Raw genomic sequence first — 12,664 nt, 5'->3', positions numbered from 1 at the left:
GCCTTGTAATCTATTTGCTTTCAGTGAGTTCCATGTGAGTGTAACTGTACCTAAATTCTTTCCTAAGACACAACACTTAAACCTTTTCTCTTTCCTCATTTCCCAACCCAGTGCCTCTCTCCCTCAACTTACTGGTGGCTCTTTGTCAGCCATTTGAAACTACGGGCTTAGGTGGAAAGGAGACATATTTAATACGGTACTTGCCATACTGTTAAATACCTCTGTTTAACTAACAGAAATTGATGGAGGCTTCAAGGCATATTTTCAGTCTCATTTCCTATGATTTGTTGTTCAGTAGTGGTTAAATTTTTCAGTTCTGCAAAGCCTGATTTTCTGGACATTCTCCATTATCTTTCATTCCTGCTTGCAAATCAACCAATTCTTTCTTGAACTCATTTATTTCTTGTAAATCCTTCCTAAATGCAACAAGTAATAGTCAACATACTCTCCCAACATCTCTTTTCTGATCACTTGCCCCCTAGCTACAAGCATGGGAGGCACCTGGCTTGCCTTCCAAGACAGGTTTTACCAAATTCTTTGTCACCATATATCATGGATCTCCAACTGTTGAGCCTCTGTTAAGAGTTTCCCCACCCCATGCTACTTGACCACCAAGCCATTGCCCCATATGTCAGAGTTTTGTTATGGCACTATGCCACTTGAAGGCATATATTTCTGTATAATTAAAGAGGGTGAATTTCTATGACAAAAATACACTAGTCCATCAACAAATATTGGATAAAGAAAATGGGGATACATATATACACAATGGAATACTATGCAGCCATAAAAAGAAATTGTTACAGGAGTTATTAAGAAATTATTTTAGGCAGATAGAGAGCAAAAGAGGTCCTTGGGAAGTTTTTGTTTCTTTTAAAGCAGCTCCAGAAACGTTTCTTGTCTAGCAGGAAAGTCCCAGCTCTTAGAGCTGGGCAGGCAAGCTTTGATATGCAGATGCCGGGCCATTAGAAGCTGGGTCCACCCAAACCTGGCGATTCCCGCTGTCTTCTTCTTGCCCTTGCCCCTAAGTGTGCCTGGCAGCGTGGCTGCCCCCACATATCCCCACGTGTGTAGAACATCATGGCACCCTGTATTTGCATATAAGCAGGTCACAGTGGGAGGGCCTATTTTCTTGTGGGCTACGTGAATGACACACCTGGTCGAACCAATCCTCTGGGCCCTATGGAAACCAGACACCGCCTCCTCCAGCATCTCAATATAAGCAGCCACTTTTCTACTGCACATGAGGTTTTATTTTTGTTGGAATCCCCCCTCCCTCTGTCTGTGTACAGGGGACCTGTTTTCTTCTTCCTTCCTTCTTTCTTGCTTATTAAGCTTTTCCCTCCTTAAAACCACTCCACGTGTGTCCATGTCGTTAATCCTATCGGCCAGACCCTGGTGTTCCTCCAGTGATTGGAGCCGTATCAGAATGAAGTCATGTCTTTTGAACCAACTTGGATGGAACTGAAGGTCATTATCTTAAGTGAAGCAAACCAGATAGAGTCAAATATTGCATGTTCTCGTAACTGGGTACTAAAACAAGTGTACACATGGATGTAGAGAGTGGAGTTATTGACAATGGAGACTCAGAAGGGTGAGATGGAGATGGATGATGAAAAATTACCTGATGGGTACAATGTACATTATTTGGGTGATAAATACCCTAAAATCCCTGACCTGACCGCTATCCAATCTATGCATATAACAAAATTGCATTTGTACTCCATAAATGTTTATAAATAAAAAACTCTTAAGTTATCTATTGTGTTATATGCAAACACAATAGAATATTCTTTCTTGCTTAGGTAAATAATCTAGGCTTGCTCCAGTTTAGCATGGGATGGGCTATGCTTGTCACGGTCATTCAGGAATCCAGGCTGATGGAGTCTCTGCCATCTTCAACATATAGCTTTCAAAGTGATCCTTGGCATTGTCATCCAACAACAAAGGAGGTCAGTGAGACCAAATAATTTGCCTGAAAGGTAGAACAGGCTGATACATGGCTTCCACCACTTTTGCTAACATCCCATTGGCTAAAACTTAGTCTCATGGCCTCAACCAAACTCAAGAGAGGCTGCAGAATTTGTTTAGACCCTATGCCCAGGTAGAGGAGAACATGTATTTTATATATACATATATAATATTTATATTGTTATATAAAAATTTTAAATTTTTAGATTTTTAAATTTAATTTTTTTAAATAAAATTGTTTTCAATAAAATTTTAAAATTTTATTAAAAATTATTTTATATTTATATATATAAAATATATATTATATATATATAAATATATATATTTGTATTATTATATATCCAGTTGAAGCTGGAGTGCATGATCTCGGCTCACTGTAACCTCTGCATCCTAGCTTCAGGTGATTCTCATGCCTCAGCCTCCAGAGCAGCAGGGAATACAGGCGTGCACCACCACACCTGGCTAATTTTTTGTATTTATACTAGGGACAGGGTTTTGCCATTTTGCTGAGGCTGGTCTTGAACCCTTGGGTTCAAGTGATCCACCCACCTCAGCCTCGCAAAGTGCTGGGATTACAGGCGTAAGTCACTGCATCTAGCCATGAGAATGTAGATTTTAATCAGCAAGTGGCAGATATTGTTTGAATTTTTTAAAATCCTGTATTTCTGTAATAAAACCAGATAATTGTATTTGTTTTTCTTATCTTCTGTTTGAGCAACTTTGCTACTTGTAATTTATTCTAGAAAAACAATTTGACAAGTGAGCATTGATATGTGTGCAAGGATGTACTGCAGAATTGTTTGTAAGAGAGGGAAAATTGGAAATAGCCTAAGTGGTAAATCCTCAGGAACTGGCTACTAATGTACCCATTAGGACAATGATGTGAAGAACTGTACTCATTGATATTCAAATATGTTTATATTATATCAAGTGAGCAAAGGAGATCATAGAACAATATGTCTGGTGTGACTTTTATCTTACATATTTGTGTTATGCATTAAAGTTTTGGAAAATATCAATAATGGTGATTCATAGATGGTTATATTATGGGTAATTTTAGTTTCTTTTCTATTTTTCTTTACAGTATTATTTATGTTTTGTATAGTAAATGTAGATACTTTGGTAATTAAAACGTCAATATTGTTGATACCACAAGTATCGACAACTTATTTGCACGATTCTGCATCCTGTGTCTCAGTGTGGAGACCCTTTCCCTGTGTAGTCATAGCTGTTAGTTAGGAAAGTAGCTATTTAATTGGAATTTCCTGGGTTGCTCTATGTTTTGCTTATTCAGGTGTTCTCCAAAATTTTCCTCTGCACCCAACAGTAATATAGCTCTTTATAAAACACTTTCACATAACTTCATTTAATTCCTATAATAACCCAAATAAATAAGCAGTTACTCCTATTCAGAAAAATGAAGTGACTTTGCTATTGTCATATCTAGTGAGATCTGGGGCCAGGCCTTGCTTGAGCCCAGTTTTTCTTTGTGTGGACTTGGCTTACTCCACCCTGGTTGTTCTCAACTCTGGCAACATCTTCGTATCACTTGGGAAATTTACCAATTCTTTGGTCTGTCCCCTGAATAAGTAAAGAAAAAATTTATCTCTCTTACTCTATCTATCTATCTATCTATCTATCTATCTATCTATCTATCTATCTATCTATCTATCTATCCATCCATCCATCTATCTATTATCTATATCTATCTATCATCTATCTATAGTTTATATATTGTTATCATTGTTGTTACTATTTTATTACTAGTTTCTTTATGATAGTTTTAAATGGTTTTCATATATTATCTCACATACATATACTCCTTAAGTGATTCTAATACGTAGTCAGCTTAAGGACATGTGTCCTATGGTAGGCTGACAAAGGGACTGAACTCACAGGGGCCTGTGTCATGGGTGATGGGGACTTGTTCTTCTGCATCATTGCCAATCATTGGTGGAGGAGAAACACTGAGAGGTAAGGTAGGCCTGGCAGGGAAAAGGAGAGAATATTAAGTCTTGTGACTTGCAGCTAAGCAAAAGAGTAAAGAAAAAGAAAAAGTCAGGGTGCTCACTTAGGCCTGAGAGGAGGCATCAGCAGCTTAAGATTTCTTTCTGAAGATTCTGGACCAGCCCAAGGCAAATCTGTAGGAAAGAGATTCCTTTCTCCTTCCAGTGTCCTCCTTCCCTCTGCTGGTGCTTACACTTCCCTCCTCCACCACTCCCCACACTCCCAGTATCAGGTCATCGACATCAGGTCAGTCCCTTAATACTTCTGTCTTCCTTAGTCATCTTTTTTACTTCTATCTGAACTTGCTCTCAGGTAATTCACAAGGTGAAGATTCCACACGCTAATTTATACTAAAGTACTATTGACTGATGATACCTTATTATTATCTTCTTTCTTAAGAGTATTTGTAGATTAATAAGGCTTAATCAGAGAAATGACTTTAAGATCAGATATGAGGAAAGATACACACTTTTAAGGGAGACTTTGGACAAGGAAGACATCATGGTGGCTCATTGTATTATATGTGGCATGTTACCTTTTGTCCTTCAGCTCCCAGTTGGTGGGGGGAGCTGTTCATTTATTTATTCGTCACATATATAGTGAACTTTGTCTATAGGTAGATATAGGGGGATAGGGGGACACAGCAATGAGCAAAATAGAAAAAAGTCCCCACCCCTATGGAGCTTACATTTTAGTGGAGAAAACAGGTAGTAAAGAAAACAATCAAAATACATGATATGTTATGTAGTGATAAAAGTGATGGAGAAAAATAAAGCAAATGAGGGGTATAGAATCAGAGGAGGCTGGCTGCACAGGCCTCAGTGAGTAGAGACAAGGAAGTAAAAGAGGATGCTATGTCAATATCTGGCAGGACAGCATTCAAGAAAGAGGGAACTGTAAGTGTAAAGACCCTGAGGTGGCAGTGTTTCAGATGTGTTTCATAAAGAGCAGGTGTCATCATGGCTGGACTAGAGTAAGTGAAAGGGAATGGAGTAGGAGGCTAGGACATAGATAATAGCAGGGTCAGATCATTAAGGGCCTGGAGGACATTGTATAAGTGTTGACTTTTACCCTGGCTGGGACTAAGAGACATTGGAGGATATTGAGAAGTTGAGTATTGAATGAAGGGGCTCAGGTCAGATTTGGAGGGACTTATCAAGAGGTAATCACAGGGATCCTGCAATAGATGGTGACTTGGGGCAGGGTGATGTAGAGGACATAGTGAGAAGTGGTTGATTTCTGGATGTATTTTGAAGGTAGTAGCAACACTTCTTATGGAGTAGGTGTATAGTTTGAGGGTAAGTGAGGCATGAAGAATGACCAATAGCTTCTGGAAGGATGGAACTGACATAAGCCGAGATGGAGAAGACCGTGGCTAGTGTGGGTTTGAGAGCAAGGATGAAGAACTCATTTAACACTGTATTGAGTTTGGACTTGTGAAATTTGAGAGTCTGTTAGATATTGAGGCTAAAACGATGAGGAAGCATTTGGATATAGGATATGTGAGCTTGGATTTCAGGGTGATATCTGGGCTGGAAATCTAAATTTGGGAAGGGTGCCTATGTCAAGAAATCCAGATAGATGCCAAATAGCAGAGTATGTAAGCACAGGCTCTGAAGCCAGATTGCCTGGGCTGTACTCTTGGCACATAATCTAAACTTTGGTACTCAGTTGCCTCATCTGTAAAATGGGGAAAATAATTACAGTATCTAATTTAGGAGTTGCTGTGATGAATAAGTTAGTAAATATATTTAAATTATATAGGTAAAGGCCTGGCAACTGGGGAGTGCTGAAAATGTTAGCTGTTGTCATTGTTGTTGCTATTTTGTTACTAGTTGTCTTTTTGATAGTTTTAAATGCTTTTCATATATTATCTCATTTGATCCTCATTAGAAACACATAAGGTAGATATTACTTTTCTTATCACAAATGAGGAAACTAAGGCACAGAGAGGATAAATCACTTGCCCAAGAAGATCCAGTTAGGAAGTGGATCAAGGAATATTTGAGCCTCCATCTATTTGCCCCCGAAGACTGGGCAGTTAATCATTTTTATAAATAGTAAAATTTGGTCTTGTGTGCAGGTCAAGACATCAGAAGATTAGAGTTGTAGCTCATATAAATAGCCAAACTAGGAATTCAATGAGTTTAAGCTCAATATAATCCTGTGAACAAAGCAACAGGATAATTTGAAATGTCAATGTGACATTCTGTTCCACAGTAAATTAATAAGATGTGACTGGAGGCCTTTCTCATCAAGGCTGTAACAATCGCAAGCCATACTTTCTCTCCCCTTTAATCTCATGCTATGACAATAGGCAATCAGTAGAAACATCCTTCAAATATCAGCTGAGTCCTTTTCATACTCAAAGGTGGCATATTGGCAGCATCTACTTTTGTTCATTTCCGTTGGAAGATGTAGCTTTAAACACTATGATGTGATGAAATGAGCAATGTAAAAACAGAGGCAGTTTTCTATAATTAATTTGGTATTGATAGAAAACACTTTGATCCTCTTCTCATTTTTTTCATTGCTGAAATGATGGTCAGTTAGATGATCTGAGTGACTTTGAGGCATGGGTGAAAAGCTGGGAGGTCCCAGCAAGTATTTAAGCCATCTGATAAAGTCCATTGGGTCACCCTGGAGCTTACTCCTCATGTTTCAGAATCCCTTAATTTTGGACATTTCTTTAGCACAGATTCTTGGTTTCCAGTCTTGAACATGGCTTTGGGCACCTTCTCCACTTGATCTTGGTGCTACCTGCTGGATCCCATCTAGACCAGCCCAGTATCCCTGTTCTGTGGATTATGTTCAGAACCAGCTCCATACTAGCAACTTCCTGGTACTCATCTAGCAACTGGTACTTTAAAAATCTAAATTCTGTTTCCTTAAGGTGGCTAAGGAGAGAGAACATCCCCATGGGTGAGATTTGTTGCAACTTGTTGCCGTAATTCTTCTATTAAGAGAGATGAGAGGCCTCTCAGCCAGAACTACAAGGAAACTGAAACTGCCATTTCCACCTGGCAAGTGTCTTTATTATTTACAGTATGGACCTTTCTATACTCAGGGTGAAGTTTCAGCCTTTTCTTTTCCTGAAAGGTGAGGTTGAGAGGGCACTTTTAGCCCAGGCATATGTGCAGACATGTCCTCAGAGTACATGAACGCATGAAAGACCAGAACTCATTGAAATGTGGCATGGAAAATACTCACTGTTCAAACTGGAAACCTGGATCCATCTATCTGTAATTCCCTATTTGTTTTATTATTCATGTCAAAACCATCAGTGGCCATCACCACCTCTTTCTCTAAAAATATGTCTTTTATCTGCCCACTTTTCTCCATCTCTTCTGCCTGCTACCCTAGTCTGTGTCTCCATTATCTCTTATCGGCTGTCCTGTAATAACCTCCTAGGTGGTGTTTCTACTTCCACTTGTGTGTTCCCACAGATTATTTTCCTCAGGGCAGTTAAAGTAAACTTGCAAATCATAGACCAGATCATCTGACTCCTCTGCTTTAAAAGCACTGGCTTCCCAAAAGATCCTGTATGATCTGGTGCCAGCCTATTCCACTGACATCACCTAGTCCCACTCTCCCCTCGGTCACCAGGCTGAACCGCAGGACTTTGTTCATGGAATAGGACAAGCTTGTTTCAACTGCAAGGCGTTTGTAGCTCCTATTTTTTCTGCCAAAAAATTCTTTGCCGGGGTCTTCCTAGCGTGGAAGAACCTTCTTAGTTGAGAGGTTACTGCCTATGTATTCTATCTAAAGTAGTCCTTTTCTGCCCCTTCATCATGTCTGTTTATAGAACAAGTATTTATTGGATGCCTGCTATGTTTCAGATACTGGGAATGACTCAGCAAACAAGACCAACAGAAATTCCTGCCTTCGTGTGCTTTACATTCTAGTGTCCCATCAGGATATTTAAATTTCTTCATAGCACTGACCTCTATTTGAGTTATATATCGGTTTGCTTGTTTTAGTCTTTCTCTCTATAGCCCACCCTTGGACAGACTGGGATGAATAAATCAGTTTTGATTTTGCAGCATGTCCATAGTAATCTGTCTCAGGAGGCAGACGTTGGAAGAATCTAGACATAAAGAATCAGAGTGGGAAGAGTTTATTGTCCTTTTTTGTTGCTTCCTCCTTTGCTTAGAAGAACATTTTTGAGCATGAGTATGTTTACACATAGTCTAAGAATGATACTTGTCAAATATAGTTCATAGATGGCATCATTAATACAATTTAGAAACAGTAGTGCCCGTACCCCATTGTGTATTGACTGTTGGGTTTTGCTTCATAGGATACAATTTTCAGATATTGTCTTTCTCTATATTGTGGTTTGTGTATAACAATTACCTGGTAATTCAGAATTTGAAGCCCTACCTCTAAAGAGTCTGATTATTAGGTCTAAGGTAGAACTCAGGAGCCTGTCTGCATTTTTAAGAAGCACCCCTGGTGACTCCATAGTAGGTTTGTGGACTGTAATCTGTAAAATACTTTGTAGAGCATAGCCTGATATTGTAAACAAGGACTTTCTATGGTCCTGTGTGCCAGAGAATGTGCATTTGTAGGATCTCCTAAATGTAGGTGACTGTGTGACGAGGCTTGCCTGGGATGGCCCTGGTGTCTGTTCGTTTTCCCAGCGTAATTATTAATAATGACCATTCTAACTATCAAAAGTGTCACAGGTTGAATGGTACATTTAATGGTAACTCTGTATGTATGGAACTCTTACCCAAGAGGCTATCATAAGAAGCTTCCTTGTGGGGGATAAAAAGGTAGGCTTGTCTGAAAGGGATAAAGAGGGAATCTGTCCACCTGGTCTAGATCTTCTGTCATGGAATTTTTGAACTATATCCAGACTATGAAAGAGCAGTTCCTTACATTCTAGGGATTCCAGTTCCTGCTTCCTCCTTGTCTGATATTCCTCCTTGTCTGATATTGCTCCTTTTGTGATATTCCTCTGACAGACTTACCATGGAAAGTCACATTATTGCCTATGCCTGTGCTGTCCAATACTGTAGCCAATAGGCGTATATGTCTATTTAAATGAAAATTTACACAAATTAACATAAAATGAAATTTAAAATTCAATTTTTTAGTTTTGCCATATTTCAAATGCTCACTAATCACAGGTGGCTAATGGCCGATGTTATGGACAGTGAATTATAGAAAATCTCATCATCATAGGAAGTTTCTGTTGGACAACACTAGCCTAATTTGTGTTTCTGTGTTTTTTACCCACTCAGATTTGTATCCAGCATTTTTTGCAGTTATGACTTGGGAGAAATCAGAAAAATAATGCTTTTAGAAGTTAGATTACAGATTGTCTAATACAATCTCTGAATATCATTTATATTTAATTGTATTAAGTAACCCTAGCTAATTGCTTGCTATCAAATTATCCATCTGCAAAATGGGATCACAACAGCTCTTCCTCAGAGTGACACTGAGGCAGCCTTCCAGCACATGCAGATGCCAGCTACTGAGCAAATAGCATCTCATGTCATTAAATGGTACACTGACTTTGACATGTTCCTACCTATAAACTCCTTATCATAATTCATTATGAATGTGTTAGGGAAATTGACTTAAAGCAGCTATATCAAAATAGTCATAAGTATGTTTGAGTCCAAAGATGAATTACACATTCTATTTCATTATCTCGTTAACAGTAGGTTCCCTTAATGAGATGCTTTCTATTTCAGATGGTGATGTAACATGGCTAGTACTTGAAAACTTTGAAGAGCCGTTAAGTGATGCTGTTTGCAGCCCTTCAGTCCTGTTCGACACCTCCAGAGGAAATGGTAAACCCTGTTGCTGTCTGTCCATTTGGTTTGATATGACTGATGCTGTGGCCTTCTTCCAAAAAAAGAGTTTTTAGTTCAATACCTCTTTCCTCCATGGAGCACCCTCTCTATAGGATGGTGGATCCATTCCTCTGGGAGAATGCTTTGAGATATGTGTGTTGTGCATGAAAGACAATGCATGAAACACTTGTTTGATCACTGGTTTGGACTTCACTTTCATTTTGGTGGATGTGTGAAGAGAAGGGCTTGGACAAATGCCTATAGGCAGGAGAAGAATAATAAATGTGTTCTGATTATGAACTCACATATTGCATACCTACTATACCCCAGCGGCACATTTGCTTTCAAGAATCCTACAGGAAAATTATAATTTTCTCCTTGTATGAGTGAAGAAACAGGCTCAGAGAGAGAAAGTAAATATCTCTGGTTGTACAAAAGGGATTCAGGATTCTTACCTGAGTTGTTTGGCTTCAGAGCCCCCATTCTATCTACTATGTTATTCTGCTTTACTTGTACAGTAAAATGCATTTAGATCTATTTTCTTATTTGATACTACATTCTGTTAGGTGGAATGGCAGGTATCAATATCCCTGTTGCTTAGATAGATCCTCCTTCCAAGTGGAGCAGTGAGTTGCCTGAGGTCAAACAGCAAGTATGAATGTCTGAGGCTCATATATACACTTAGCCTGATAGATAGGGAAACTGTCAAAACACCAAAATAAATAGGAAATATTGCTGGAAGCTGGTAGCATTCTGTCCCTAAGCCATGATTTTGAATGCAGCAGAAACTCTTGTCAAGCCAGTGCACTTTGTGTAATGAAACATTTGTCCTGTATGTTTCGATGGGATCTCAGGAGCTTTTCTACTTCTGTGTCACAGAATGGCATTTCGTAGGACTTTCTGGAAAAATAGAAGAGTGTTTAAACACCAAATAGCATCTGAGAGGGATCCAGAGACTAGTGATTAAAGACACGTGCTAAATGCCCTGGGAATGCTGATTTCAGGAATTCTGGGATGCAAAATGAGTGTCAAAATTGAGGCATAAGTCTTTGCTGGCTCGCCGAGAGGAAGTTACTTCTACTCAGCTGTGTAAACAACCATATTGGAAATGTCAGAAGAAATGAAGTCCTTTTTTGGAGAGGGGCTATTAAAAAGGCAGTACTAATAGTAACATTAGAAATGCATTAGCTTTGTTGTACGAGATCTGTGACAGCATCAATTTTTGGCACCAGAGTAGTCTCTTATACACAAAGGGATAGAATAGTTGACAGGTTTATGATCTTCCCCCATAAAATGGTTATTGCCTCTTGATTCCTCTACCTACATATCACACAGTTCATAAATTGATTTACAAATCTCATAATATCAAATGTCTGTTCTGATCAGCCCATCAGCCTTTTTAATATTTATATAATTTTCTTTGAAAGATCTTGGTTAAATTATTTCCTGGTTTTGGAGCTGGGGCGGTGATGGTGTAGGGTGACTCAGAGAAGCCTGTGGAAACTAACTGACAGATTTAGTGGCCACTGAGAAAAACAATTGGGTTATACTTGAGAGATGCACTGTGATGAAATGTAACACTGTCACTTCTTTGATCTTGACAGTTTTTGGGAAAGCTATTATATGCTGTGCCAAAAGTATGACCGTGGTGATATTTGGATTGCAGGGGCCTATGGAGTGGGAACTTGTACTCATCAAAGGCAAAACAATTTAAAAGGGTATTAGCTATGTCAAGGCTCATGTAACCAGTTTGCTGTGTATTTCACATCATGGTGCAAAAAATCATATAAGGCATATGTAGGAAGTCAGGCCAGAAGAAGTACTCAGGGATGTTTAATTTAGAACATTTTGAAGCCAAAGATTTGGAATTCTGTTTCAGACATGTTTCTTGTACTGTTCATGTGTTCCATCATTCATTTGTTCATTCATAACTTTGTAATGGGAGGGGCTACATTATTAGGTTTTTTTTTTTTAGATGCAGTCTTGCTCTGTCACCCAGGCTGGAGTGCAATGGCACAATCTTGGCTCACTCACTGCAGCCTCTGCCTCCCAGGTTCAAGTGATTCTCCTCCCTCAGCCTCCCAAGTAACTGGGTTTGCAGGCACCCACCAACATGCCCAGCTTACTTTTGTATTTTTAGTAGAGATGGGGTTTCATCATGTAGGTCAGGCTGGTCTCTAACTCCTGAGCTCAGGTGATCCACCTGTCTTGGCCTCCCAAAGTGCTGGGATTACAGGCATGAGCCACTGTGCCAATCCTGCATTATTAATTTTTTAGGGTAAATAGATGTCATTTGACAGGGATGCATCAATACGAAATATTCAGCATCCTATCTGCTTATAGTAGCAGGAAATGCAGTTTTTCCTGTGAGAATTCTCTTCTTATAATAAGTACGAGAACCTCAGGATGCTAACTTAATCCAGATGGTCAGTCCAGGTTTGGTCTTTCTGACCACAGGCCTGTACTCTACTGTGCATGCAACTGCTGCCTAGTGCTTCATAGAAAGGCTGACTACCACAGGGGCCAGTCCACAGTGTTTGAGGGAAGACTGACTTGTGGCAGAATGTGAAAAGGATTGGAAGAAAAATCTGTCCAAAGTAATACTCAGGTACAGGTGCCTAATGCCAGCCTTGACTCAGGAGAACAATTTCTCTAGCCAGACTTTTCAATTAGCTCAACACATTGTCTGAGAGTTATAAGTACATATGTTGCTCAGATATGTGGTTTGGAGATGGTCTGAGCTCAGCCTTTTGGCAAATCCAAAAACAATGTCTTGGCACAGATTTATGGTGATTTTTATCTCAAGAGTCTTGTTAGTTATTTCCTGCTAATAGGCCTCAATCAGGGACACCCTAGGTCTTCCCCCACATGTTTTG

The 12,664-nt window shown here is 39.3% G+C and overlaps 1 pseudogene across 1 annotated transcript in view; it reads left to right on the top strand.

Moving 5' to 3' along the window:
- The window catches only part of LOC115893642, a 41,962-nt pseudogene extending 30,460 nt beyond the window's left edge, over positions 1–11,502 (top strand). Inside the window, exons 2-3 of the transcript XR_004053709.1 lie at positions 9,687–9,785; positions 11,393–11,502. The product of XR_004053709.1 is annotated as a succinyl-CoA:3-ketoacid coenzyme A transferase 1, mitochondrial pseudogene (transcript). The remainder of the gene's footprint in view (positions 1–9,686; positions 9,786–11,392) is intronic.
- Positions 11,503–12,664: the final 1,162 nt, after the last annotated feature.

The sequence above is a fragment of the Rhinopithecus roxellana genome, chromosome 15 (genome assembly GCF_007565055.1).
Source record: "Rhinopithecus roxellana isolate Shanxi Qingling chromosome 15, ASM756505v1, whole genome shotgun sequence".
Classification (NCBI taxonomy): Eukaryota; Metazoa; Chordata; class Mammalia; order Primates; family Cercopithecidae; genus Rhinopithecus; species Rhinopithecus roxellana.
The sequence above is the reverse complement of the archived record's forward strand: the minus strand, read 5'-3'. Positions and strand labels throughout refer to the sequence as shown.